Raw genomic sequence first — 27,225 nt, 5'->3', positions numbered from 1 at the left:
ACGAGTATTAGGAGTGCCTTGTGCTTTGCTTCAAGTCACTGAACCATCGGTTACAAATGGTTTCGCAGTTAGGGTGACTGTGGGGTAATTGTATGGTCCTGTGCTTCAAGGTGCTTTACCTAGGGGGAATACAGCAGCTGCACAGTACAGGGCAAGTGTGGGATCTTTGTACTGTCATGCACCTCTGGGTGCCACACCATAGAGCACTCATGTACAGTAATCCCTCTCCTTCCTTGGTCATTACTCATTCATATTCACCTGTCATTCAGCCACACTCTGCACGGTCCCTCCCATGCCCAGGAATGACAGCCAGGACCTATATCTCTGGGATCTGAACTGGTGCAGGATAAACCCAATCCAGACCAAGGCCTTCTCTTGCTACTGGGTGTCTTGAGCTCCCCTTGGGCCCATCATGCATCCAATCACTTTGAGCCACAACTGGTTTCACAAGCAAGGTGCCTATCATTCTACTAATTGCTTACACAACACATGGAGACACCACCGTTCCCTAAGTGCTGACATGCAGCACTGCTGTGGACCCACATGCACCCACAATATCACAAACATACCTCGTCCTGACGATATCACCCCTACTGATGGAGACACCACCATCCCCAAGTGCTGACATACGGCACTGCTGTGGACCCACATGCACCCACACTATCACAAATATACCTCATCCTGGCTATATCACCCCTCCTGATGGAGACACCACCGTTCCCCAAGTGCTGACTTACGGCACGGCTGTGGACCCACATGCACCCACACTATCACAAACATACCTCATGCTGGCTGTATCACCCCTCCCGATGGAGACACCACCGTGCCCCAAGTGCTGACATACGGCACTGCTGTGGACCCACATGCACCCACACTATCACAAACATACCTCATCCTGGCTGTATCACCCCTCCCGATGGAGACACCACCGTTCCCCAAGTGCTGACATACGGCACTGCTGTGGACCACATACGCCCACACTATCACAAACATACCTCACCCTGGCTATATCACCCCTCCCGATGGAGAAACCACCGTTCCCCAAGTGCTGACATACGGCACTGCTGTGGACCACATACGCCCACACTATCACAAACATACCTCGTCCTGGCTATATCACCCCTCCTGATGAAGACACCACCGTTCCCCAAGTGCTGACATACGGCACTGCTGTGGATCCACACACACCCACACTATCACAAACATACCTCACCCTGGCTATATCACCCCTCCTGATGGAGACACCACCGTTCCCCAAGTGCTGATTTACGGCACTGCTGTGGACCACATACGCCCACACTATCACAAACATACCTCACCCTGGCTATATCACCCCTCCCGATGGAGACACCACCGTTCCCCAAGTGCTGACATACGGCACTGCTGTGGACCACATACGCCCACACTATCACAAACATACCTCGTCCTGGCTATATCACCCCTCCTGATGAAGACACCACCGTTCCCCAAGTGCTGACATACGGCACTGCTGTGGATCCACACACACCCACACTATCACAAACATACCTCATCCTGGCTATATCACCCCTCCCGATGGAGACAGCATTGTTCCCCAAGTGCTGACATAGGGCACTGCTCTGGACCCACATGCAATCACACTATCACAAACATACCTCACCCTGGCTATATCACCCCTCCTGATGTCTGTCAAAACTTTACCCTCTTTCCCGCCCCTTCTTTTTGTTATCCTCACTCCTCTTCTCGTGTCAGAGTAGGGTCTAGCCAACCCTTACGGGGCAAAATATGCCTACTTCCCGGATAAGGCAGGCACTCTGAGAACACCACTGTGGGATTGTGTGCAGTATAAACGCTTCATAATATGTCTCACATGTATTACTGTTAACTTCATCTGTACCGAATAGCAAGCCTTTCTAAGAACAACAGAGTGTGTGTTTCTGTCGTCATCTTTTCCATTGCAGAAATGATTATAACGATGAATATCTTTTCAGGAAAAGCCAACTTGCATCTTGTGATCCGTGGCACATGTTGGGACAGGAAATGAGCCAGGAGAAAGTGAACGGAACTGCAGATGAAAATATCAAAGGAAATGTCTGATTCACAAAATAAGTGTCATTAAAGGAATAGTTCACTCTAAAATGTTACTGTCCCAAAGGTTTGGCAATAATCAAAAACATACATTAAACATGTTTTTAAAGAAAGTTCCTGTGTAAACTTTTGAGCAAACGAGGCTCAAAGTGTTTACATGGGAGCATCCATTTTGTCATTTCAAGCAGCCTCCTCTGATTAACAGGTGTTCAGCAAACAGGAAAATGCCAATGCCAAGTGTTTGGCAAGTATGCAGCAACAAGGATGCTCCATGGGATTAACTTGAGACAGTACAGAGGACACAGTCCCACACTAGCCCACCACACCCCTTAATTGCTTCGGTTTGGAACGTGACTTTACCACTGTTGCAGACATCAGTCACTGGTTCTCACCTAAACATGTTTTCAAACGTCTGAGAGCATTTACAGACCAGCTTGTTTCTATAATGGTTCACAGTAAGCAGAGGCGACAGGATCCCCTGCTGTATTCATATCATCTTTCTGTATGCTCAAGAAAAGTGCACCTATGTGCAATCTAATGTTTTACACATGCCGACTATTGCCTCAACTGTTTGTGCTGTATACTTTTTGCTCTTAGTCGTTATTAAGATGCCTTTTGCTATTTTCGAGGAATGTGTCATCACCTGCAGGCGAATCAAGTCAACACAGCAAAGCTAATTACGGGCATGCAATGTTGGGCTGTGGCCATCCTTGCCTTTCCTGGTCACCCGTCCAGTGATACAGGATAAGCTACATCACCTGACGTGGTCGGTTGTGCCATCTGCTCAGAAGACTCCCATACCTGTAAGACTAACCCCCTTGCACCACTGGACCACAGATCTCAGTTCCATAAGGTTGTGTTAGTGGGAAAGGTGCCCTACACAAATCTCAAGTGACATAACATAACACATTTCCTAGCCAATGACACAAGACATTTGGGGGCCGATTCATAGAATTTCGTGCAGAAATCACGCAAGGGCCGTGCGCCAAGAAGGAAAAATGCACGCAAATCGTATTCATGGAATTGGTCGCGCAAAGTAACCATATTCGCAAGTCACAGCTGGAACGCCCTTGACATGGTCACATGCAAAGCAAGAAACTGCCAGATCAGCTACCTTTGTGCGCTCCCCCAGGCACAAATACATGCACGCTTCAAACAGTGCCGGGGGTCCCCTGTAAGCAGGACTGGGGGGAGCCTGCGCGAGGTCCACCGTAACTGTATCCGGCACCCCGACAACATGCGTATGAAAATTCGCAACTCGACAATAACTCGGGAAATGTGTGTGCAAACCCACGTAAAACGTTCCTGTACCAGGGGTGTCATTTCACCAAAATGCCAGGGGTAGCGGAAGTGACATCACACGACCCTTAACCCCTGATGACATCACAGGAAGTGATGTCTTTTGACCCCACCCCGAAGTGATATTGCAGGAAGCGATGGAACATGACCTTTAACCCCTTGACAAAACAGGAAGTGACATCACATAGCATTGTACACTACAAAAAATATGGTTACAATATCACTATAATGTGATGTACATTTCATGCAAAAATGGATCGCCACATGTCATGCAAGAATGGATCACCATATGTAGCGTTAAGATCACTGTGTATAGGCCCATATTATCAAATTACTGTGAATGCAAGCAGACGTCCATGACCAAATGATAATGATGTGTTATTATATAGCACTTACGCTTAAGCGCTTTATATAGAAAAAATATACACCCGATATCATCCAACCTGTGTCGGTACTCATTTATCGACCTCAGAAGGATGAAAGGCTGAGTTGAGGCGTTTAAGAACAGACTAAATCAGTGACTCACCCCCTTAAGTGTGCCTGAAATAAACCTTTAATGAGTCTAGCAATTATTGTATAGAATTCCAGAAAGATACATTATTTGGTTTCCTATTCTTTCTTATTTAGGGTCAGTGCTGAAAGTGTTAGACTTGTGGCAGGCACTCCTGTTCTTATTATTTTTTTTGGGCCTGTACATGAAACTCCAGGAGCTTGCATTACAAAAAAGAAAAAAAAAGAATTCATTTTTTTTTCTTTTTTAACAGAGGTTGCAAGGGAGACCACAGAGGTCGCAGTTGCGACCTCTGGTGACCCCTAAATGTACCCCGCTACACAGCATACATGCACCCCTACATTACATCGGAACCCCGATTGAGTAAACGCACCCCAAAATCCGACATGTGATACGATACCACCTGGGTGCCGAAAATCCTACACGCACGTGTACTTACGCCAGCCTTCGGGTGGCGGATCCTATGAAGGGCTTGCGTGGGCATTTCCCAGCCGAGACGTTGTGCGATCGATTCCATGAATATGTCTCTTGCTGCACAATCGTGGCCATGCAAGGAACTGCCTGCAGTCCGTCCCTCGGAACGCCCACCTCTTTGCTAGTTAGTCCCCATTTCTGGTGTTCCACCCCTTACTAGCCCTCTGCACAGGCCATGCCTACCCGCTGCTCGGAGTCTTGCACAAGGGCCTCGACGGTTCGCACAGGTGTGCCAGGTCAGCGCATAATCCATGCAATTCCAGGAAAAGTGCTGCGCTTTCAATTCCATAAATCGACCAACAGAATTGCGCATGGAGATTGGGTGCAAGTAACCTATTTTCTGCGCAAATAATTTAATGAATCAGCCCCTAGGTTTCTCTATGCCTAGGCACCTTTGTTGGTCTAAACAATTTAAATGATCAGGCTTTTCAGAATTGGAATAACCACATTTTAGGATCAGCCTCGCTCTAAATTGTTAGTGATTCTTGTTTGTAGGAGACGATATTGGCTGGCCTTCTTTTTTCTTGCAATGTTCACTATGTTGCTCAACCTTAATTTGTCAGACACCTTAGATATCTGCTCCTTGTTGAACACGTCGTGAAGTAAGGAATTCTTCCTATCAATGCGATTCTCAGGGGTACAAGAGGACAGACTGAGAAACTAATTGATCGAAAGATGTTCTAAATTCGTTGGAACCGCAACCGCTTCACGAAAATGAGGACATCCAGGTTACTCCCAATAACTGCAGAAAAATACAACTAATTACCAACTATTATAGAACTCTCTAATAATGCTTAACAATATTCAGGAGACTAACCTGCAGAGAAACGTGACATTAACCAAAGAAGTTCCACATAAATTGGTCCTCAAGGCTGATGAGTTCTGTAGACCACAAGAAAAATGTATTTAACAGAAGAGGTAACAAGAGGTACAGAAAAATGGCAAGAGAAGTGAAAGGTTCTTACCAGTGTTCTCAGGGTGTGAGAGATCCCAGGCGAGTACTTGTCCTTGTCATCTCTCGGAAATCCACTCCAGTTCAAGGGTACGTGTCCTCCAAATCACCAATCACCTATCCTGACGGCACGAGGGCGCCTACGGTGCCCAGGCAGTCTCTAGTCCAGCACCTCAACCTATGCCCGCCGGCACGAGGACGCCTAAAGTGCTAAGGAAGTCTCTAGTCCAGCACCTCAACCTGTGCCCGCCGGCACGAGGACGCCTGAGAGCTAAACGGAATGTATGGAAGGAGGAACAAGAATAATAGGAGAGATAGAAAACAAGCAACCAAGTACAAGTCCCAGAATAGAGGAGAACAAGCAGAAAGTATCAGAGAGGAAGCGGTCACAAACCACCTACGTCCAGAACCTACTAACACAAAATCACTGGGCAAGACAATCCTAGAACGATCCGGGGTCAAAATTCCAAGTAACTACAAGAAAGGGGTAATCCAGGCGAGGAATCCAAAAGACGTAATCCTAGGTCAAAAAGTACCAGAAAATCCAAGCAAGAACAAACGCTGCTGTCAAACACGATCAGAAGCAGCGAGTGGAGGGCGAGGAGGAGTTAAATACCGGACTACCGGCAATAAGTCGATCACGTGACCCCTTGCGTATGGAGTCACGTGGGACACGACACGGCCACTGCCGTAATCGCCATGGTAACTTCCACTCAAGGCGTCGGAAACGCGGTTTCCGACGAACGCGTCTGCAAGAGACAGTTCGTGGACAAGACACCGCTGCCCCCCGTCTTTCATCCGGTAAGAGCACCTGCTGCTGCTGCTGCCTGCGAGAGGACAGGGTAACAGGAGGGATGTTGCGAACCCAGGACCGTTTTCTGACAAATTGTTCCTGTTCTATGGGCCATCAAACCAATTCCCCTTCTGTTTTGTGGTCTTTCGTTCTTCCTTTGCTCTGAATTTCTTTTTTCTTTTGTCATATCATTCTTTGTAGCATCTTTTTAATGTTGGTCAATCGCTTGGGCATAAGGCTCTACCAAAGAAACACAAAACAAACATTTACAAAGTTGTGGGTTTTGTCTGGGTTAAGTTCATAACAATTGCACGCGGATAAATGTTTCTGTAATCAGCAATTGCATTGGTTAGATTAGTTCTTGCCAGCATTTGGTCAAAGGAAAACATGTTTTTTTTGTTTAAATAGTTTTATTAACATCAGTAGGCATACAAGACTTATACAATAAAAAAGTGAACAAGTAATAAGTCTATAATGAATATAAAAGAACCATACCTCCAAGCATATTTTATCACTATGAGTCTTATATGACATCAAACATATGATATATTCTAATGCATAAAAATGCAGTTTAAAAATAAACTCATAGATATATAAGTCTCCTAATATGAACTTTACACAAACAAAGACGCACAAGACAGACATACACATGAGGGTGGGGGAGTGATGCTATCCAGGAACTCGAAAGGCAATAGATTATATTTTCCTATCCACTAACAGAAGCATTTTGTGAGTATTCTACAAATGACTGCTATCCATTTTGACTCATGCTTGAGTAGTAAAAGTGGAGATGTAGCATCGCATTTGTCCATTCTATGGATGTTATATACTGAGTTGCACCATATCTTACAGTGTAAACGCTTAAAGACTTTCCAAATGGATGTAATTGTTTGGATAGATATTACAATGTCAACAGGTAACTATAATGTTTATGATTCTTAGGTTGTCATATATGAAAAATGCCTACAAGAGTCTTCCACACCAGTTCCCAAAATGTTGCTTTGCTTTTTCCAGGATAAGTACTACATGAGTATAATCGAGTAACAAAAAAATCAGAGTTCTTGGGGTATTCCGAGATAAACTATTGAGTTGAACACGATGGGCTCTTTGGATACTGAGTTGCAGAGGCACATGGAAGTCCAGAAGTGTAGGAAGCATGTAATATAGAAATTTAATAGAATCAACTTTCTCAATTTTCTCCGGAAGGCCTACAATCTGTAGGTTGTTTCTCCTATTGCTATTCTCTAAATGTTATGCTTGCTTCTGGAGAGATATAACCGAATTGTCCATTGACAACCCTCTTTCTGTATCATCTTCTGCATTGCTAACACTCATTTTTACTTCATGAATTCTTGTTTCAAAGGTGGACCATTTGTCATCAAGTAATTGTAGTTTTGCAGTTGTGGCTTCCATGAAGGGTTTGAGAGCCTTGATCTCTGACAAAATGGCTAGCATAACTGGATCTTGTGTATCATCCTTGGGTGTGGGAGAGCACTATTCATCGATGTTGAGGGCAGTTCCTTAGTTTGCCCTTTTTTTGAAGCCATATTTGTGTCAAGAATGCAGCACCAAATTGATGATGATGTGCTGCTAATATCTTCTAATATTAGAGACAGCTACCTACTCAAGGTGCTTTGTTAGAAGTAACCTTGGTAAATGTGCACCGATAAATCTTACCCTCAGCTAAGCAACTTGTTCAAAAATCTATTCTGAGCAGCTATGCTTAAAAAATGCTTTTTTCCCCAAAATAGCTGTACTCGAATTACATAAATATACTTTATTTGAGCCAAAGTATTGATTTGCTATAACAAAGCCAAGCAGCCATATATGACAAAGATATTTTCTTCATATATTAATGAATGGGTTCCTCAACATCATTTCTCAAAAAATAGGGCTGCGTTTATACTGAAGATTCAAAACAACCATGTGTCCCCAAAGCAATATTTTTCTTTTTAAATTCACATAAACTATGTTGCACAGCAAGGATTAAATCCTGATACACTTTCCATTAAAGACAATTGTATGCCTCATGTAGCTGCAGTAATATCTGCACACTTAGTTCAGAAAGTGTTAAATAAAGCACATTCAGTTCATAAATAACTTTGCTGTGTGTCCAAAGTAATCCTTGCGTTATGATAATAATAGAAATTCAGCCTTTGTTGTCCAGAAATCGTGGTACCTTATTAAAGCTGGCCGCCCAAATCGCCGTGTCAGCTGACAGGATGCGTCGGCTCGTTAATCACGTGACCTCAGTGTCAGGAGGCCATGCCCTCGGGTCTCTCCTCAAATCCCTCTCTGCATCTCCCGGGTTTGAAAGAGGGGACAGGAACTCCGCCTCACACAGCAAAAATAGCATCGGTAGGAACCGCAGCTTAGTAAATAGTGTTTTACCTCATTTGTGAAGTCAAAATTAAGCATAATGAAAGTCTCCGGAGCGGGAGCGCAGATCAAGCTTCCGTCCTCAACGGCACTTATCCGCCATCCTATTAAAGGAAAACATGTTACGGCAATTGTTTACATCTTGTGTTGCAGTTTATCGGATAGAAATAAAAATAAACTATGTATTCATGTGACAAAAAAAAGACTCATCAAAAGCTCTAATCCAGGCTTCAGGAGAACGTGTGCCATGAGCTCGCCCGCTAGTAGAATTACCAATCGCAGTTGTACTCATACAAGCAGCTTCTGAACCATGCCTGGCTGCATCATGGTTGCCTGACATGTGAGCGACTATATCCAAGCCCGGCAGGCTTTTCTTTCAGAGGTAAATGCGCACCTTCATCTTTCCACATTGTGATGTTATTCACTCAGCAACAGTCCTGCAGGCCACCTCAGCTGAATCAAAAGCGGTGTCATATATGTTTAGCATGTTACTGACGCTGTCCTGGCCTTGTAGTCCTTTCACGGTCACATGCCTGCAACCATGTCTCCATATTCTAATATGACTGAGGTTAACGGGACATATTGTACTGTTCTTACATAGCTCTCAACCATTTGTATCACAAAGGCGGGGGAAAACACCCGATTTTGTTTTTGGCGGGTGAGAGGCCCATTGAAATGAATGGGCGTGCTGGAGGCTTGGCGGGTGAGTCAGCTGTTTACAAGGCGGGTGACACCCGCCAAAAGCGTGTGAGTTGAGAGATATGGTTCTTATTAAGGGTGAAAAGCAGACCAAGGCATGTCTGATATTTAATTGACTCTACCCAGACCCAAAGAGCTGCATGTCTGTTATTAAATACTTATTTTTATCAATTTCAGAAGGGTGAAATGTTGATTCATCAGTTAAATTGGAACCTGTAGTTGATGACCAGACCTCTGCAATGGGTGTATTAACAAACTGATATACCTCACTGTAGGGCTCAGTTTGCTCCCTACCTAATTAATATTCAGAGATACCGCACTCAAATTCCCCTACCGACCTAATTAGTCTGATGCTCCGCCGTAATATTTCTTTCCATGCCCTTTCCAGAAGATATAACTTCAGCATTTTATTTACTACGAATCTCTTTCCTGGCCCCCGAAAGGCACAGGTTCCATTGAGTATATCTAGGAAGTCATGCTTAGGATGAAGAATCGGGCAGATTCTGAGCGATGACATGTGACGCGATTCAAATCTCAATCTGCGATTCATGAAGACCCACAAAGCAATTTTTAAAAATTTCCTCCAGTCTACCACTCACAACCGAGATCCAACACTGAGAGGGATGGAGGCCAACGTTTCCCGCCTCTGGGAAACATCCTTCACTCTGCGACCTTCATAATGAAATTGGTTTGGTCTCCCAAAATAAATTCTGGTTTAAGATTTCTGCAGGGAATTCATAAAATAAATGAGTGGGAGGAAGGGGAGCCAGTCTTGTAGAAGGTGCAATGATTGCTGCAGACGGTTTTGAAGCGGAAACATTTGGGAACGTGCAGTCCATGGATGGAATGTATAGCTGGAGTAATAGGAGTGTCTCTCCTGTGGTGTAGGGGGGCTTCCAGTAGAATTCCAAGACTCAGAATGTAATATCTTCCTGCGTTTCCTTCGCTGTGCATATTGGCCCCATAAGGCCCATATGGGGTTGTATTGCAGGGTCCCTAGCCATGTGTGTTTGCACCATAGAATCAAACTAAAGGCAAACTGCTCTGTTTCTAAAGGGACCATCATAGCAGAAGAATATCCCTTTATTGCAAGTAATTGCATTGAATATATATTTTCTAGTTTTAAACAATGTATGGCTCTGATGAACTGGCCTGTTGCCTGCTCCAAAGACAATACTGACTCTCCATTCGCCCCAAGAAAAGGGCCCAAATCCAGGCTCGAGTCCCTGGTTCATCCAACAACATGGCTAAACTCTTTAAAATCTGCAAGGAACTAGCCAGCCCTTCCGCAGTCTCCTCCCCACCTTTTCCCTTCCAGGCCCTCTGCAACGCACTGGCCACAGACCACTACAAAATCTCAACTGCTCCAGAGCACCCTTGCGTCCTTCTCCCCCTCCTCCATACCCCCTCTGCCTTTCTCTCCTCCTTCTCTCCTATCACACCTGATGAGGTTGCTAGAGTTGTCTGCCCCATGAAGGTCTCCTCCAAACAGGTCTCTCCCTGTTCCTCCAGAACCATCAAGGACAATATTGGCCTTCTTGTCCCTGCACTTGCTGATTTCTGCAACCCCTCTTTTGCTACTGGATCTTTCGCCTCCTCCCTCAAGCACTCCCTTGTGCACCCCCTCCTGAAAAAACCTATTGCAGACCAGTCTTGTCCAGCCAACTACCACCCCATATCTATCACCCCCTTCCTTGGGAATTTCTTGGTCTTCCCCTAACTGACCCAGCACACTGAACTTGTTGGTTGCCTCCATGACCATCAATCTGAATTCTGAGCATCCAGAGACACTGAAACTGCTATTCTGAACCCCTGTGAAGAAATGCTCGCATCTCTTGATTCCAACTCTCCAGCTGTTCTCATTCTACTTGATCTCTCTTCTGCATTTGATACAGTCAACCACTCCATCCTCATAAAACGGCTACACGATACCCTAGGTATCTCGGAGCGAACAGTAGACTGGCTGAACTCCTTCCTCAATGACCATCCATTCCAGGTTATTCTGGGCTCTTTCTCCTCCCCCACCTCTATCTCCACCTGCGGCATCCCAAAGGGCTCCAACCTTTCTCCGTGGCTCTTTAACACTTATTTTGCTCTGCTTGCACACCTCATTTCTACCTTCTCCCCCAACTTCTAGTGTTATGCAGATGACGCACACAACTCTTCTTCAATCTTCCCTCTGATCCAGTGCTTAATTTGTGCCGGTGTTTGGCGGTGGCCAACACCGGCACAGTTTTATGGGCACCGGCAGTCTTTCTGCAGCTGCCCTGGGCCCCTTGATCACGGCTCGCTGAGCAGCAGTGCCCAGGGGATGAAGGCATTCATCAAAGAAAATTAACACGTAAGGGTTAACTTTCTTTCATGAATGCAATCGATCACTGAGGCCATGCTGACAGTGCCCCAGCTACCCGCCAGCGTGGCGCCAGCCAGGAGGCAGGCGTGCTCTCTGCAATAACAAATTGCTGTGGGTGGGGGTGGGTGGATTCTTGTGAGCTGAGAGCTCATGTACATGTTGGGGGGCGGGGCTGCCTATGCCTTTGTCCTTTTCCGCGTCGGAATCTGCACTACGAAAAAAGAACACACAGCAGACCAGTCGCTGAGGAGATCCCTGTAAGTTACATTTTAAAAATGAAATTAATTCTAACAATAGATGTGAGGACAAATGCATTGAACATGGCCTGTAAGACAATGTGGGTGTGCCGGCTCATTCCAATAATTCCCTGCACCCTCTTCTTATAGACATAGCGCCAAGAGGCTGCCAAAATGACAGCAGCTCCGCTACACTACATTAGATTAAATATACCTCAACAGGACTGTCCTAAGGATGGTTATCCAATTCTGCCCCCCTTAAAAAAAACGTAAGAGACAGCGAATTGGGAGGGGCAAAAGAGGTGTCAGGATACAAAGCATAACAAAAGAGCGAGCACTCTTAACAGAGAAGGGATACGCGCCAGTGCGAGAGATGAGCGAAATGTCTGCTAGTGCCGCCCCTTCCTCAACCTTCCCCGGCACAGCCAAGGGGCAGGGCCGCCAATGAAGAGACAGAAGAATAACACACAAGGCAGGATTTATGCGGGTCTGTAATTCCAAGATTCAGGGGGCTGCGGGTCACAGAATAATAGAGGTGAGAAAGCAAGGGTTCGCAGAAGTGACGGGAGTTTGTACAGTCGCCAGCAAGAACGCTGCGAGAAAAGGCGATGCAAATCGTTCTCATTCCATTAGAGTGTAAACTCTGGATGGCCCCGCAGGCGGGGCGCTGCATAGCATGCCTGAATCCAAGCATCTAAAGATGACATGCAGCAAACACAGAACTATTTAGTGAGCGACTGCATTCCTCCAAAAATGTTTATGTAGCAGAGGTCACATCTGAATAAAGTTATGGGAGTTCAGCAAAAGGAGCACTGCCGGGGTGTAAAGAAACCCGAATGCCGGTGGAAAGACTGCCTGCCCTTCGTCCCAGCCTACACCACCTGACTTGTACATACACAGTGGGGGTCATTCCGAGTAGGGCGGTAAGGGTTAACGGTCACCGTTAACGAGACCGGTGCCGTTAAACCCTTACCGCCCTATTCCGAGTTCCCTTTGCGGGTTGGTACTTAACGCCTGCTTTTTGCAGGCGTTAAAAAACCAACCGCAAAGGGACCTAGGAGCTAATTACGGCACCGTAATTTACGGTGCCGAAGCGCCTTCCCCATTCCCATTGAGCCCTATGGGGCAAAAATGGGAATGGGGAAGGGCCCTTGGTGAATGGGGAATTACCGACCCCGCCAACCTTGGAATGGGGCGGTAATTCCGCCATTCACCATGGCGGAGTCGGAATGATAACAGCGTCAATAGCGCCTTGGTTAACGCCAGGGTCGGAATGAGGCCCTGTGTGCCCTGCCAAGTCAGACTATGATAGACAGAATGTTAGCATGTTGGTGCAGCACGCGAAGCGGGTTCCACACCTGAATCTCACTCAGTAGTTTGCATACCCAGCCCTGGGAATACACACGAACCCGGACCCAGTCAAATGTGTATGCAGTGTTCATACTTCTCAACCTGTTCCCTCTCCGAGAGGCGGCGGCGGGGTAGTGGGGGGGGGGGGGTTCAGATGTACTTGGGTGTGTGCCAGACGATAACATTGAAGGTAATGGAAGCAAATGGAATTTTGAATGTCGCTAAAAGATTTCCTGAGCACTTATCAATAGAAAAAGGTGCCACAGTTCACAGCTGTAATTGGTGCGACGTTGTAATACTGAGTCGATAATTGTTGAATTCTGAAGCACAAAACATAATTGAGCAAAAAAGCAGTGATTTTATGCTGTACATATTGGTGATTTTAGGTATGGCTGACAAAACACCTGAAAATGAAAGCGTCAAAAAAGCAACTGTTTGGGGGTAGAAAGAGCTCTTCTTTGCTGCCCTTTGTAAGTAAAATGTGTCCTGGCAAAATAATTCAGTGCTTTGCATGGCATGTTTAAAAGCGCATGGCACATATGTGTTTGCAGACCGTCTTTTGGTGGGGGTGTGGGGAACGTTTCTGCTTTAAGGACATGAGAGTTTTCAGAGAAAATGAGAAAACGTCTATTTTGCAATATTTCTTTTTTTGTCCAAATCATAGATTACAAAGTGCAGGGAGAACGTCAACATGCCCAGGATCACAGAACAGGTCAGTGGGGAGTGTAAACAGAGGCAGGAAGAGATCCAAGAAGTGTTTAGTATAAACACTCACTGAGAATATCTACACGTCGCATAGCTCCCTGCAGCTCGTATTTGGGTGCTCTCAGCCCAATCGAGGTGCTGGCACAAGCGTATGGGATGCTCCTTCTTACTGCCCATCCAGTTCCGCCCCCTGCTCGCCAAAAAACGCCACCTCATTGGAACTCTTTGAGCTTGCTTTAATGGAGCCTTACCATCAAACTTAGCACTTGAAGCGCCTTAATTGGCACTGTAGGCGTGCTACTGGTACAATAAAAATGTGTTAACCAGGTCTGCCTTCAGCCACTTGATTTATAAGCACTATGCCTGTCCTTCACAGAAGTACTGTTAAAAACAGCTAATGGCAAAGCTAACAGTTTTGGCTTTTGTATAAGTATTAAGCATTTGACAGACACTACTTGTAGATGCCCAGGTATTTGCACCATTTTTCACCTGCTACCATCTATAGCCGGGTAATACCACTACGGCAATGCCTGGCAAGTGCCTTTCCCATGCCTACACAAAAGCCCAAAATGTTAGCGTTACCAATGATTTTTACCCATGGGGTGAAGCTCACCTGGCTTTCTGTGACAATGCTAACATGTAAATCTATGGCCCCATATGGAAACTGAGTGCAAAGCAGAAGGAAGATGTTACACAAGGTACTAGTCAGCAGGGGGAAACGCTGGAACACTTGTGGCAGCTAAAATAATTGTAGGTAATTAGGAGGCATAGATTTCACTGGGTTGCTTATGGAGCTGCCAATCAAATGCCCAGATGCTGTAGTTTCTGTATAACTTCCACCTTGAACATCTACATAGCAGCGGGACCTTTATTTTCAGGCGTTGAAGTGTGCAGGGTGCCTGTCCTGCTTTTTATGTGCAAGGCGGCACTACGGGTGCTGGGGCAGAAGATGAGAGTGCTATCCTGAACATAACCTCCACTTCAATATGAATAGGAAACCCACATAGAAAAGACATGTAGTGGCCAGTGGCCATATCCTAGGTCATATCAGGGGATGTCAGGGGCAAGGGGGGATGGAAAGGGGTCTGCCCAGGATCACAAACCTTGGCTCAAATAGTTGAATTTCAAGGTCTACAGTAATAATGTCTTGTAGAGTTTACTTACAAAAAAACACATATTTCTAATTAAAGCCACATGACAGCATGTAAATCCATATAGCATATCATTGTGGTTTTAATGTTAAACTATAACTCCCAGAATGCAAGATAATGCCAATCTAGTTAATCCCACAGTACTTTCAGTGATTTAAAACATGTGATAAAATAAATTGTGAAATAAACAAAGATAGATGTAGGTGCTCCCTCCGCATCCATCCCACTACTGGCTGTGCCAGTAGATGCTGCAGCGCTAAACATGTGACATGGAACAGTAGCACTGTGATGGGCTGGTTGTGGACCGATCTAACACCGAGCCGGGCCGCTGGCACCGCAGCGCCGCCGGGGCTAGCATTAGTGATCCAGGATTCTTTGGGCACTGGCACTTATTTTTTTTTACAAATGAAGCACTGCTCTGATCCTCTCCTTAATTCCTCCATCATTCCTGACTGGCTATCTGCCATCCAGTCCGGGTGAACTTCCAATGATCTCTACCTCAACACCATCAAGACTGCGATCCTTCCAATTGTGACTCCTGCTCCCTCTTTCTTCCCCTCACTCTGGCCATCTTCTATAGGCTCTCATCCTTTTCCTTCATCTCAAGCGAGAAAATCTAGAGTCATCTTCGACTCCTCTCTTTCCTCCCTCACACTCAGGACCTTGCTAAAAAAAAGGCCGACTTTCACCTCCACCTCCTCAAAGGAATTCTTTCTTTCCTCACTTTCCCCCAGAAACGCAATGTCCCTAGAGCTCTGGTTCTCTCTAGGCTAGACTACCGTAACAGCTAATCCAGAATAGGGCTGCAAGATTTATCCTTGGCCTCAAGCCCATGGACCGCATCTCTCCAGCCCTAAAATCTCTCCACTGGCTCCCGGTTGCTGCAAGGATCAAATTCAAATCCCTCTGCGTCATCCATAAGGCTGTCTGGGGCCAGGGAGCATGCTATCTGCAACTGACTCTCACTAAATACTCTCCCTCCAGATCTCTACGTTTCTCTGGCACAAATCTCTGCGTGTCAAGCACTTTGCTAAACAGCGAGCTGGTGGCCAATTTCTTTCCTCAGCTGTCTCCCTCCTATGAAACAGCCTCCTCCTTCCCCTTCATCTTGAGCCGGATCTCCTCAAATTCTGGAAGCTCCTCAAGACCTCCAGTTATGCCTCCTCCTTCCCTTCCTCCCTGCTCTGCTAAACCCCACAGTTGCTGAGATTGGTGACCAGGGCCCTTATGTGTACTCCTGGGCCTTGGCCTCCCACACCCAATCCCCATCAGCCACTGCCCGCTCCCAGCATTTGCCTTGGCACCCACTGGCCTATTCCACCACAGGCCTGCACCTACTTATTCATTGGTGGCTGACCACTCTCACCAAAGTAACTTAATAGCTGCTCACTCCCTAGCAATTCCCTCTTACGTACAACTATCACTTACCCCAACTCCCTAATCCCTTCTCTCTCTCTGCACATTCACGTTCTCAATGTTCACAAGGCCTAGTAGGTCTGCCTCTATCTTTCATTGTTATATTTGCTTTTCTCTCCCACGGTCCCTCCCTGCTGCCCTGTGGGTGCTTTGAAACACAATTTACTTGATGTATAAGCGCCTTACAAATGTAGAATAAATAAATGAGGTGAAGGTGGTTTGAGCGGTCAGGAGGGCGCAGGAGGGTGCAGGAATGGATTCAGTGCTTGAGACAGGTGACAATGGCCCTCATTACGACCCTTGCGGAAAGCGACTGACCGGAGCGCCACAGCGTAAATAGCGTTTCCGCCATTGCACGAAGGAGCAAAGTGCGGCCCATTCCGACCCATCGGGCACGAGCACCACGCCACGGCGGAAGTGCAAAGTCCGCGATGGCGGAAATGACCCCAAAACGGCCCACACTGCCGCCGTACGGCGCCCTAGGTGCAATACCGCCACCCCTCTTAGCGGTCACCGCAGTGTGCGCCTACCGGAAAGTACGGTGACCGGAAATATACGGAAACGGAAGTTAAAACATGGGCCCGGAACGGGAAACATCCCGGCGTACACCTATAAAACCACTAAAACCACACAACCACCAAAATCACTACCCTGAAACACACCCCAACCCGTCACCCACCCTAGCGAAACCAAGACAAATGGGAAAAGTAGCGAAGAAAGCGTGCGACCGCAAGCGGCAGGTCCACTTCTCCCGCGAGGAACTCACCGTGCTAACAGAGACCCTCCAGGAGAATGCTGCCGTCGTCTTCTCCACGCAAATGACCAGAACGGCACTTGCAAACAAGAAGACCATATGGGCTCTGGTGGCACAGCGGGTAAGTGCGGTGGGGACCGCACCCCGCACCCCACAGCAATGCCGCAAGCGATGGGACGACCTGCGGATACGCGTCCGCAGCATACTCTCTGCCAACCGCAACATTGCCACAGCCACCGGGGGAGGTCCTGAATCACCCATCAAGTTGACCCCCTGGGAAGAAATCTGTGCCTCCACCATCGGAATGGAGAGCATAGAGGGAGTCGGAGGGATGGAGAAAGGAGTGCAGACATCCGAAGATTCAGGTAGGTGTACCAGATAAAACAATGCCAAATCCACACAGTCCATCCATGTGAAGTACCATGCGTCCACATAGTGCAACAGAAACACATGTCCAGGAGAACGGCCACACACATCGGCCTGATAGCGCACGTTAAAACCCACAATAAATACATAAATAATTAAAAACCCCTAATACACGCACTACACGTGCAGCAGGCACACCCTAACTGCAGGCTGCCAAACAACTGCACCCTCACTCCACACACAAATCAAAGCACCTCCAAGGACCCGACCCAAATCACCCTCAGGTACCACCCCAGAGCATGTGATACAATGCCATTCCAATTCCCACAGACCCATCATTAACCCTCGCCCTCCTTTACTCCACCACAGGGTCCGATCCAAACGACGAGCTACAGGACACCCCTACCAGCACACCTGCAAAGAGGGCCAAGACCAACGGCCAGAGACCCTCCACCTCAGCTGCACGCATCAAGACACGGCAGCAGCACAAATCAGGTGGCAGCACAGAGGAGGGAACATCAACAGGCACCCCAGCAGCCAGCATGCCCACAACACCACCACCACAGGTCCCCCCAATGGATGCCACAGAAGGCACTGCCTCTGGTGGCAGCAGCACCATAGGTGACACCCCATTGATGGCAGCATGCTCCGACACAGAAAACAGGGATGTCGAAGTCAGATCCATCCATGACCTGTCCCAATCCCCCTGTCTGTCCCATCCCGTACAACATGAGGATACCACGCAGGGGCACCCACAAGACAACGACTGGCCATCCCCCACAAGCCCTGTGGCAAGGCAACATGAGGACAACAGCCCCTCTGTGACACCCCCGCAAATGGGCATGGCCCAGCAGAGGCAACAGTCCCTCGACAAGTTAATCGTGCAACAGCAGCAAATGGCCACGCTCCTCAAGGACCATGCCGATGAATGTGGGGGCACTAAGGCAGACATAGAAACATCAACTGAGACACTTAGGGCAGAAATGGAGAGAGGCACAGAGACGCTAAGGGCACAAATGGAGAGAAGCACCGAGAGCCTGAGGGGGGAACTGCATGCGACGTCCAAAGACGTATGTGCCGAACTTGCCGCAGTGCGCCGTGTGCTCACTGAGCTCTCGCAAACCCTTAGGGACATGCATGGACGTGAGCAGGCAGACACATCATCCGTTGCAAGTTCCGTCCAGGGCAGCCCCCAACGTAGATCTGGAAGGAACCTGCGCTCCACAGGCAGGGGTGCCCCTGATACCCGCAGAGGGGGCTTGCAATAGCGACAGCCCACTGACAATGAGCATCTTTGGACACTGGGGTTCGGGGGGGAGGTAGGAGGGTGGAGGGGGTGTGTTGGGCTCACTTGGGTGGCGGGTCGATAGGGTGTTCAACATGACATCACATATGCCATATAAAGTGCACGATCAACCAATGAGATGTGTGGACATTGATTTTTGTGTACTAGGCCATCATAGGCGTACAGTCCATATTGTGCATGTCCCAGACACGCACAGTGCCACGAGTCCCGTGTCCATGTATCAGCCACCAGGCGTGAGTGCTAGAAGCATACATCAATGAGATGCTGACGAATGTCACGGGCCTCCGGTGCCTCGCAGACTCCATGAGGTGCTGCCACATCCCCACCCTCATCATGACCATCATCAGGTGCTTGCAGTTCTGCGTCAGGGGGCATGGGCACATTTCTACGTACGCACATGTTGTGGAGCATGACACATGCCATCACCATCTTTGCAACCTTCTCATGGCGGTACAGGAGTGCCCCGCCAGACCTGCTGAGGCAGCGGAAACGAGTCTTCAGTAGGCCGAATGCCTGTTCAATGACTACACGGGTACGTGAGTGGGCATGGTTGTAGTCCTCCTCATGCTGGTCCCGTGGGTTCCGGACTGGTGTGAGGAGCCATCTCTTCAGTGGATATCCAGCATCACCTGTATGTGGACGAGAAACCTATGATGTGGAATGCCATTGATACGTACGCACACCCCCCCCCCCCTTCCTGCCAGGTCATTGCCAAATCACATTCCCCACATAATCATGCATGTAATGAGACTCACCGAGTAGCCAGGATCTGTTCCCTGCGTGTCGCTCCATGTAGCGTGGTATTGTAGAGTTCCTCAAGACCATAGAATCATGGGTAGATCCAGGGAATCGGGCACAACAATGTGTAATGATCCTGTTGGAGTCACACACCATTTGTACATTCAGGGAATGAAATTGTTTTCTGTTGCGGTACTGGGCCTCCATTGCATGTGGGACGACCAATTCCACATGGGTGCAGTCGATGGCACCAATGCAACCCGGTATGCCGGCAAGTGCATGGAATCCCACTTTTGTGTTGGTAATTTCCTGCTCCGAGCGTGGTAGAGAGATGTAGTCGTCTGCGTGCTGCAGGAGGGCATCGAGCACTTGCAATAGTGTCCGTGAGAACAGTGGCTGAGAAATGCCATGCAACTGTCCGACTGTGTGCTGGTAGGTGCCTGTGGCCAGGAAGTGTAGTACAGACACCACCTTCAGTAGGGGTGGGATGGCGGTTGGGCTATCTATCATGCTGACAAGGTCAGCCTGTGTCATGTCCACAATGGCGGCTATGGTGTCCCGGTCCAGACGGTAGAGGGTGTGGATCTGCTCATCAGTGAGGTCGAACGGATGTGCTCGGAGGCGTGGGATTGCGGGCTGCCTGCGTGGTGGTAGTGGCTGTGCTGGCGGCCCTTGCTGGCCCTGCCTTGCCCTCCTCCTCCTCCTGCGTCTCCTTCGTGCGGCCGGTTGCAGTTGGTGTTCGTCTTCTTCTTGGAGTTGGAGTAGTTGCAGTGCTATCATGTCCCCCAGGGCCAACATCGCGAGTCCTGCCGGTAGCATTTCGGTGTGGTTGTGGGAGGAGACTGGCTGTGCAATTTATGTGTTTTCAGGCTGTATGGCCTCCACCTGTGGTGATTAATTCCACCTGTGCAAGCTGCTCTCCCCTTTGGCCGAGCACGTCCCGCGCACAACGCTGCAAATCTGGGAATGGCATCTTGCTATTGCAATCATGTATTTGTACCCGATGGCCGTGTAACATTGGTTGACATGTTCATTCTGCTGTGGTCCCATTGTTGCACATACTATCTGTGCAGTCGCGAACAGACTTGTGAAGGGTCAGTGGAACGTAGTACTCGAGTAACGGTGGGCCCTCATGCATCACTTTACCGAGTTGCAATGACGGGCGGGGCGTCCCATTTGTGGGTGAAGGCAGTTGACATTTTCACACACAGCCGCACTCGATGGAATAATTAGTGATTTCAAACGGCCACAGATGCCTTTTCGGCGTGATGTTGCAAATGTGGAATTCCAAGGGCGGCGCTTTCGGTTTCCAGCTAGCGGCGAGGAGATGCCCACAGGTCTGACTGCAAATATAACGTTCTGTTGTTCAATGTCCTTGAGACAGGGCCCATGGCGAGGGAGCAATGATTGATATGAATAGTTTGGGATGCGCAATTGCTACGTGGGCGATGAGGCCGGCCGTTCCCAGATACATGTTACTTCACAACACCGGAATTACGGGCTGGGGCACTGTGGATTTTGCAGGCTGCATAACGCACAGACTCAATGGATGTTTCTAATGTTATGTGAGTAATTATTCAGGCGTTTTGATTCCGGGATGAGGGAATGATGAATGGATGCATGGGCAGGTGATTTGATACAGAGTTTGCCATGTACAGGGCTTCTTGGGATCTATCCGCCTCCCCTACGCTATGTGATGCAGGGCTGCCATGGTGGGACCATCGTCTATCTGGCCTTGTTGAGCCCTCCCTGTCTCGACACGCCCTCAGACACTTGTGTCCATGCACATTAACATTCCCATCTGATGGATTCTGTTTTGACAGACGCATGCACAGGTACACTCGTTTGTGATGGTGTTTGCACCTCGATATAGATGGTTAGGAGTCGCAAGTGGTTTTGGGGTGGTGATGATCCTTTGGAGTGGGCTAGCATGCATATGGCTGTGGATTTCGTGTGATCATTGAAGTGAGTTGTTGGAATGTAGTTCTGATGGCCATTCTGTTCTTTTTCTTTTCTTTTGGTTGACAGGTATCTCCTCCCCTTTTGCCACTGCCATCTGTATGCCACTCCTGCAGATGGGTTTTACTCCCGACACCTGCTGCTTCGTGTTAATCAGTGGAGCAGCATTACGATCTTATGGGACGATCGCCAATGGCCCACATGCCCTTACGCTGTACTGGTGGCTCGGAGCAACATTTCGGCCTTTCGGCTGGACTAGTGCCTCCCCATTGGGACGGCCCTGCGGTTCTGTGCGCTTCCATGTTGCCTTTTCGTACGTGAATGTGGCTCTGTGTACCATGAGGGAACAGGACGACACACAAGTAGTGGCTGGTCATTTCTTGCGGATGCAGCCCACAATGGTGATTGGTGTTTAGGAGTTCATGGCCTGATGGCTGTATGGGCTTGGTGACTTTGATGTGCATTAAATTTCTATTCTGATTTGGCCCGTGTAGCGTTTTTCTTTGCAAGTGATGTGGCATATGCCTATTTGGGGGGCGATGTATTGTGAGGAGATCTGCATTGGGTTCCAGCTTCGGAGTTTAGTTGCGTGGTACTGTACTGGGCGCGTTTGCCTACTATGCCCGTGAGGTCAGGGATGGGGGCTGCCAATATGACAGTTTGAATGTTGTCATGCTCAGGGGCGGGGGATTGGGTTTTGTGTAACAGATGCCGGTCAGCCAGGTGGACTGGTGGAATGATGTGATTCTCGGAATATGACTGGTCACAGGTGCCTGTGTTTGCGTGCGTTTCTTGGTGGGGGACTGTGGTCATGTCCATTGGGATGGCTTCTGTGTTCGTGCCATCTGTGCCCTGCAGCTCCCATTGGCCCCTCTTGTGTTTCTTTTGTTCGTTGCCATGCATGGGTGACTTGTACATTTCAATGGTTGCATTGTGGCTTCATTGCACCTACGGGGAGTTGTACTTTGTGGGCAGGGAGCGGTGTACAGGCACTCAGTGGGGCCGTTTACGGTTGATTCGCGATGCCGTACTTCTCACCATGGCGGAATGGTACATTCCGCCATGCCTGATGGCGTTAGGTACATGTCCGCTAGGGTCGGAATTGGCGTACCGTTGCGCCATGGTGGTGTTTGCGGTTTGGCATGGCGCGCGCGCGCGTGCTTGGTGCAGTTAGCGTTGGCGTTCACTACGGTGTCGCTAATGGCTTAGTACTTTGCGGTGACGGGTCATAGTCGCACCGAGCGCTATTCGATGGCGGTATTGCATTTCCGCCATCGTTTTCCGATTTCCGCAAGGGTCGTAATGAGGGCCAATATCTTGAAGCAGGCTATTGCTTAGTTTGGACCAACTGGGCACGCAGTGTAGTTAAAAGAAAATGCACCATCAGCATGTTTCCAATTCCCAGAATCAATTAATGTCATCATTTTAGATATGAAGAGAATACTATGAACAAATGCAGCTGGTGGGGAGCCATCCAACTTGTACATGAAAATATTTCACCAGAAAACGGTTGCATTCTTTGAGTGAAATCAGAACACTAAAATGAATCTGCTCACATGCATGTCTGTGCATATACAGATTTGCGCAGCATGCCTGCAAAATGCACCAGGGTCCATGTTGGGGGAGGGTCTGCCCAGAAAGAAAGCACTCTGTTTCTGCTAATGTCTTTGCTCAATACCTTTTCTCTAAAATCTCTCAAATTCATGACACTCTTGCAGCACTGCTGTCTCTCCCTAGCCAACCCTCCTTCTGCCACCGCCTCTCCACCTACCTCTTCTACCCTCCATTAGTTCTCCCCTCATTCTACTATTAAATTAGCACCCATGTTTCACAGTGGCAACCCATCTTGCGCTCCTATCAACCTTTTTCTACCAAAAATGATCAAAGACGTAGACTCAATCACTTGCCCTTATCTCTCTGAGTTTAAATCCTCTCTCTCTCTCCGCTGGACTCTTTTCTGGCTCCTGCAAAACTGCAACTGTGTTACCCCTATTGAAGAAACTCTCCGCTGTCCCAAACGTCCCAGAAAACTATCTCCCGATTGCTCTCCTTCCCCATTATTCAAAAGTCCTTGAGCGGATAGTCTTTGACCGCATCCCTAAGTACCTTGAGGATAATGACCTTGGAAATCCACTTCAATCTGTCTTCTGTAGTGAACACTCCACGACACTGCACACATGCAGGTCTCCAACTTTCTCTCTAATATTCACCACGCCAAACGCTCTTCTATTCTGAACCTTTCAGACCTTTCTGCTGCTTTCAACACTGTCGACCACTCCTCTCTCCTCTTCTCTCCCCAGGACCTTGGATTTCACAAATCTGCTCTTGCCTGAATCACCTCCTGCATGGAAGGTTGGGCCTTCAAAGTCTTTTGGAACGTGCAAACCTCTGACGCCCACCTCTCTCCTTGTCTGTGTCCCACAAGGATCAGTCCTTGGACCTCTGCTCTTCGCCCTCTAGACCTCTGCCCTAAGGAGTCTTTTCTCATCCTTTGGCTTTCACCATCACCTTTTTGCTGATGACACACAAATACTGTTCTCCTTTCCCTCTTCTACCCCAGCCATCTCAAAATGGATTACAAACTGTGTGACCGCAATTCGTCACTGCATGGCTCTCCTCTGCCTCATGCTGACCTCTTCAGAAACAGAAATCATCATTCTGTCGGCTTCGAAGGCCATCTCTACCCCATATTCTCCTGTCTCCTTCCTGCCAGACCTTCTTGCTCCTCCACCCAAGATTCACATTCTTGGGGTCCTCTTTGATAGCAGCCTACGACTGAAACAATTCATCACTATCACCCACTCTGCTGTTTGTAACAACCTTCTCAACATTCAGAAAATTTGACTTTGTCATACTAACCACTCCACAACGATCAAATCTCCACTTTCGGGCTCAGCTAACTAGTCTACTTCTCAAGCCTACTCCTTGCCCTTCCTCCCTACTCCTCCCTCTAGACAATGTCCTCAACGTTGATCCTCCCCCACTTCTACGGACTGGCACCGTGCTGCTTGGCTCTACATAAAGGACCGCTCCCTTTTCAAGTTCCTTCTTCTGGTCAACAAATTTATAAATGGTCTTGCTCCACAGTACCTATCCCGTATCTCAGTTTAGTCACTATCTTGTTCCCTCTGATCCACTTCTGAACTCAACCTCACTCTTCCTCCAATCGCTTCCGCTCTTTCTCCCTGCTCGCCCCGCTACACTGCACAAAATAATCAACGCCTGCCCAAATGTGGATCTTTTCAGAGCTCGGCTTGAACTTTACTTCCTTTCTAAAGACGGAGCTCCTCTTGCCATCTCCCCCTTCCTCCGTACCTGACCCCAGCATGGCCTGCAGTGACGCTTAGTAATGTAATTTCGTATATTTAAATAGTACTCCTCTTTATTTGAAGCACTTGCTCTTTTTAAGTTAATGTTATCTCTGAAAGGAGCAGAAAGAAAGAAGAGAAATAGGAGCCAACCTGTATGGCCGGCCCTCTGCCATTCATCGGTCAAAGCAGACCATGGCACGGAACTGTCATAGAACCAGAGGAGGGATGACATGGGGGCTTAAATCCCAGAGTTCAAAGTGTTCGGAGCCATACACTCGAATAGCATCAATAGCGGAAAGAGACCCCTATCCTCTTAGAGCACCACTCAGGAGATGGATGAGATCAGCATTGGACAGAGCCATGGAGAGAAAGCAAGTGTGGGGGACGGGCAGTGGGGTGTACAGGTGCCCTGTGCAGCCGGTCTCTTGTAGCCACTCTTTCCCGTTGCTCAGAGGAACAGTGGAGTTCCAGTCATTGGAATCTAAGCTATGCTCTGTTTATGCACTTTCAGAAACTGGATTACCATTCAGGAAAGGCACTTGTTTTCCCTGCTGGGTGTTACCTGTGATGGAGCGCTCAAGGACATATTAGGCAGCTACTGCCCGCCATAGCCCTCCTGGCTTTTTTGGGGAAAAGAGATTTTGAGAAATCACCCAATATCCATGTAGGCACCTTGACGGTGTTGATTCTCTTGGAGAGATTGGCAGGTTGCCTGATGGATTTAAGAAGTAATGTCTAGAAATACTACATTTGTTATAAACATCCCCCACACATGAAATGTCCTGGTGCCAATGCCAACTTACCTTCCTTGATCCTGATCCTGTTCCAACATGGATGTCACCCATAGCTCACCCTTGCATCACCAGCCCACAGTTACTAACAGTACATAACGACCGATTTGATCCCCTCGCACAAAACATTCCGGTTAAATGTAACAAAAAGTGTGGCATAACAGCAGAACGTGCGCAGTGGTCACTGTATATTCCGGAAAGTTGGAGGAGCATTCCCCAAGTTCTTGAGTCTGGCCGCGTGAATGTCGCTCCGCCACCCTAAAATGTCCCAAACTTTGCTTTGGCATTCGCGGTCCAGTTGGCAGCGGAATTAGTTGCTCTAAATCTTTGCTCCTTCCATCCAGCAATCAGCTTCCTCGGAATTCCACAGGGAAATTTTAGGACATTGTTACGAAGCTTACACCAGCTAAGTGCAGTTTGTGCACTACTGAAAAACTGCATAAGTGCAAATATGTATAGAAACAATATAAAGTTGATCCAGGGTTTTTGTTTGCACTTGCTCAATAACTGCACTGGCTGCAATAGCCTAGTGGACACCAGCTAAGTTATTTCGGAGACAACTCTTGGCGGACAATCTCTGCTGGAAGTACAAAGGTTCAAGTGGCTCCCTCAGTCACTTGTTTGTTGTGGTTTTGCCCGAAAACAAAAACGTTTTGGGAATATGTATGTGAAAGATTAGGACTGGTTTTGAACTGTACAACCCCTTTATCTGGCTCCCTTCTGATTTTAGGTGACATATCTCAGTTGGATGATTCTACCTTTGGAAAGAAAACTTGGTTGCTCCGGGCATGTATGATCGCCAAGAGGATGATACTGAGAATGTGGAAGTCAAGCAGCTCCTTTAACATTGACGAGTGGGTGGAAGAACTACTCACTGTTTCCACTTATGAGAAGGCCATTAACAAAGATTCAGGAGACGTTGAGAAATTTTGGAACATTTGGGGAAGTTTCCTTGAGATATATGGGTGATGTATGCCTAATTATTTGGACTATTAGGTCTCTGGACTGTGAGCTATAATACCAACATGGTTCGCTCTCTGACTCATTATATGATGGTTTATTAACCAATAGCAATGCTTGAGAGTATAATTATGTTTAGGTTCTTTAATCTTTGCTCTATTTTCTTTTTCTTTCTTGTCCTGCTTTATTTCTTATCTTTTTTAAAAGACCTTGGTACTGATTTGATCTGCTATGTTATTGTGCTTGTTAATATGTATCAGATGCTTTTAGGTTTCTTGTCAATATCATCTATTCAATTGTTGTTATATTTTTGTTTATTTGAAAATAAAAACTTTGAATTGAAAAAATATATATATATTGCTGCCATTTCCGTCTGTATTTATCCATATTTATTTTTGGGCCTTTTTTCTGCATTTATTCACATTTACTTTTTGCCATATAAAAACATAATTTGCAGCTAGTATTTTTGGACATTTATTCTAATGAAAAATGCATTTATTAAAGCACACATGCAGCCGTATAGGAAAGATATGCTAGGCACATTTTTTCCATAAGAACAAACGGTTGCTCCTTTGACTGCTGCTTCCTTAAGATATATGCTGTCAGCAATTTCATGAACTTTAATGCTATTTTTATACAGCTTTTACACTCCCCA

At 47.5% G+C, this 27,225-nt stretch overlaps 1 long non-coding RNA gene across 1 annotated transcript; it reads left to right on the top strand.

Annotated features, from left to right (window-relative positions):
* Positions 1-11,735: 11,735 nt before the first annotated feature.
* On the top strand, positions 11,736-26,856 carry LOC138489625 (uncharacterized). Its single transcript, XR_011274838.1, has 3 exons — positions 11,736-11,784; positions 13,500-13,583; positions 26,341-26,856. It is a non-coding gene; the product is annotated as an uncharacterized lncRNA (long non-coding RNA).
* The last annotated feature ends 369 nt before the right edge of the window (positions 26,857-27,225 follow it).

The sequence above is a fragment of the Ambystoma mexicanum genome, chromosome 9 (assembly GCF_040938575.1).
Source record: "Ambystoma mexicanum isolate Mex_15411 chromosome 9, UKY_AmexF1_1, whole genome shotgun sequence".
In the NCBI taxonomy this organism is placed as follows: Eukaryota; Metazoa; Chordata; class Amphibia; order Caudata; family Ambystomatidae; genus Ambystoma; species Ambystoma mexicanum.
The sequence above is the reverse complement of the archived record's forward strand: the minus strand, read 5'-3'. Positions and strand labels throughout refer to the sequence as shown.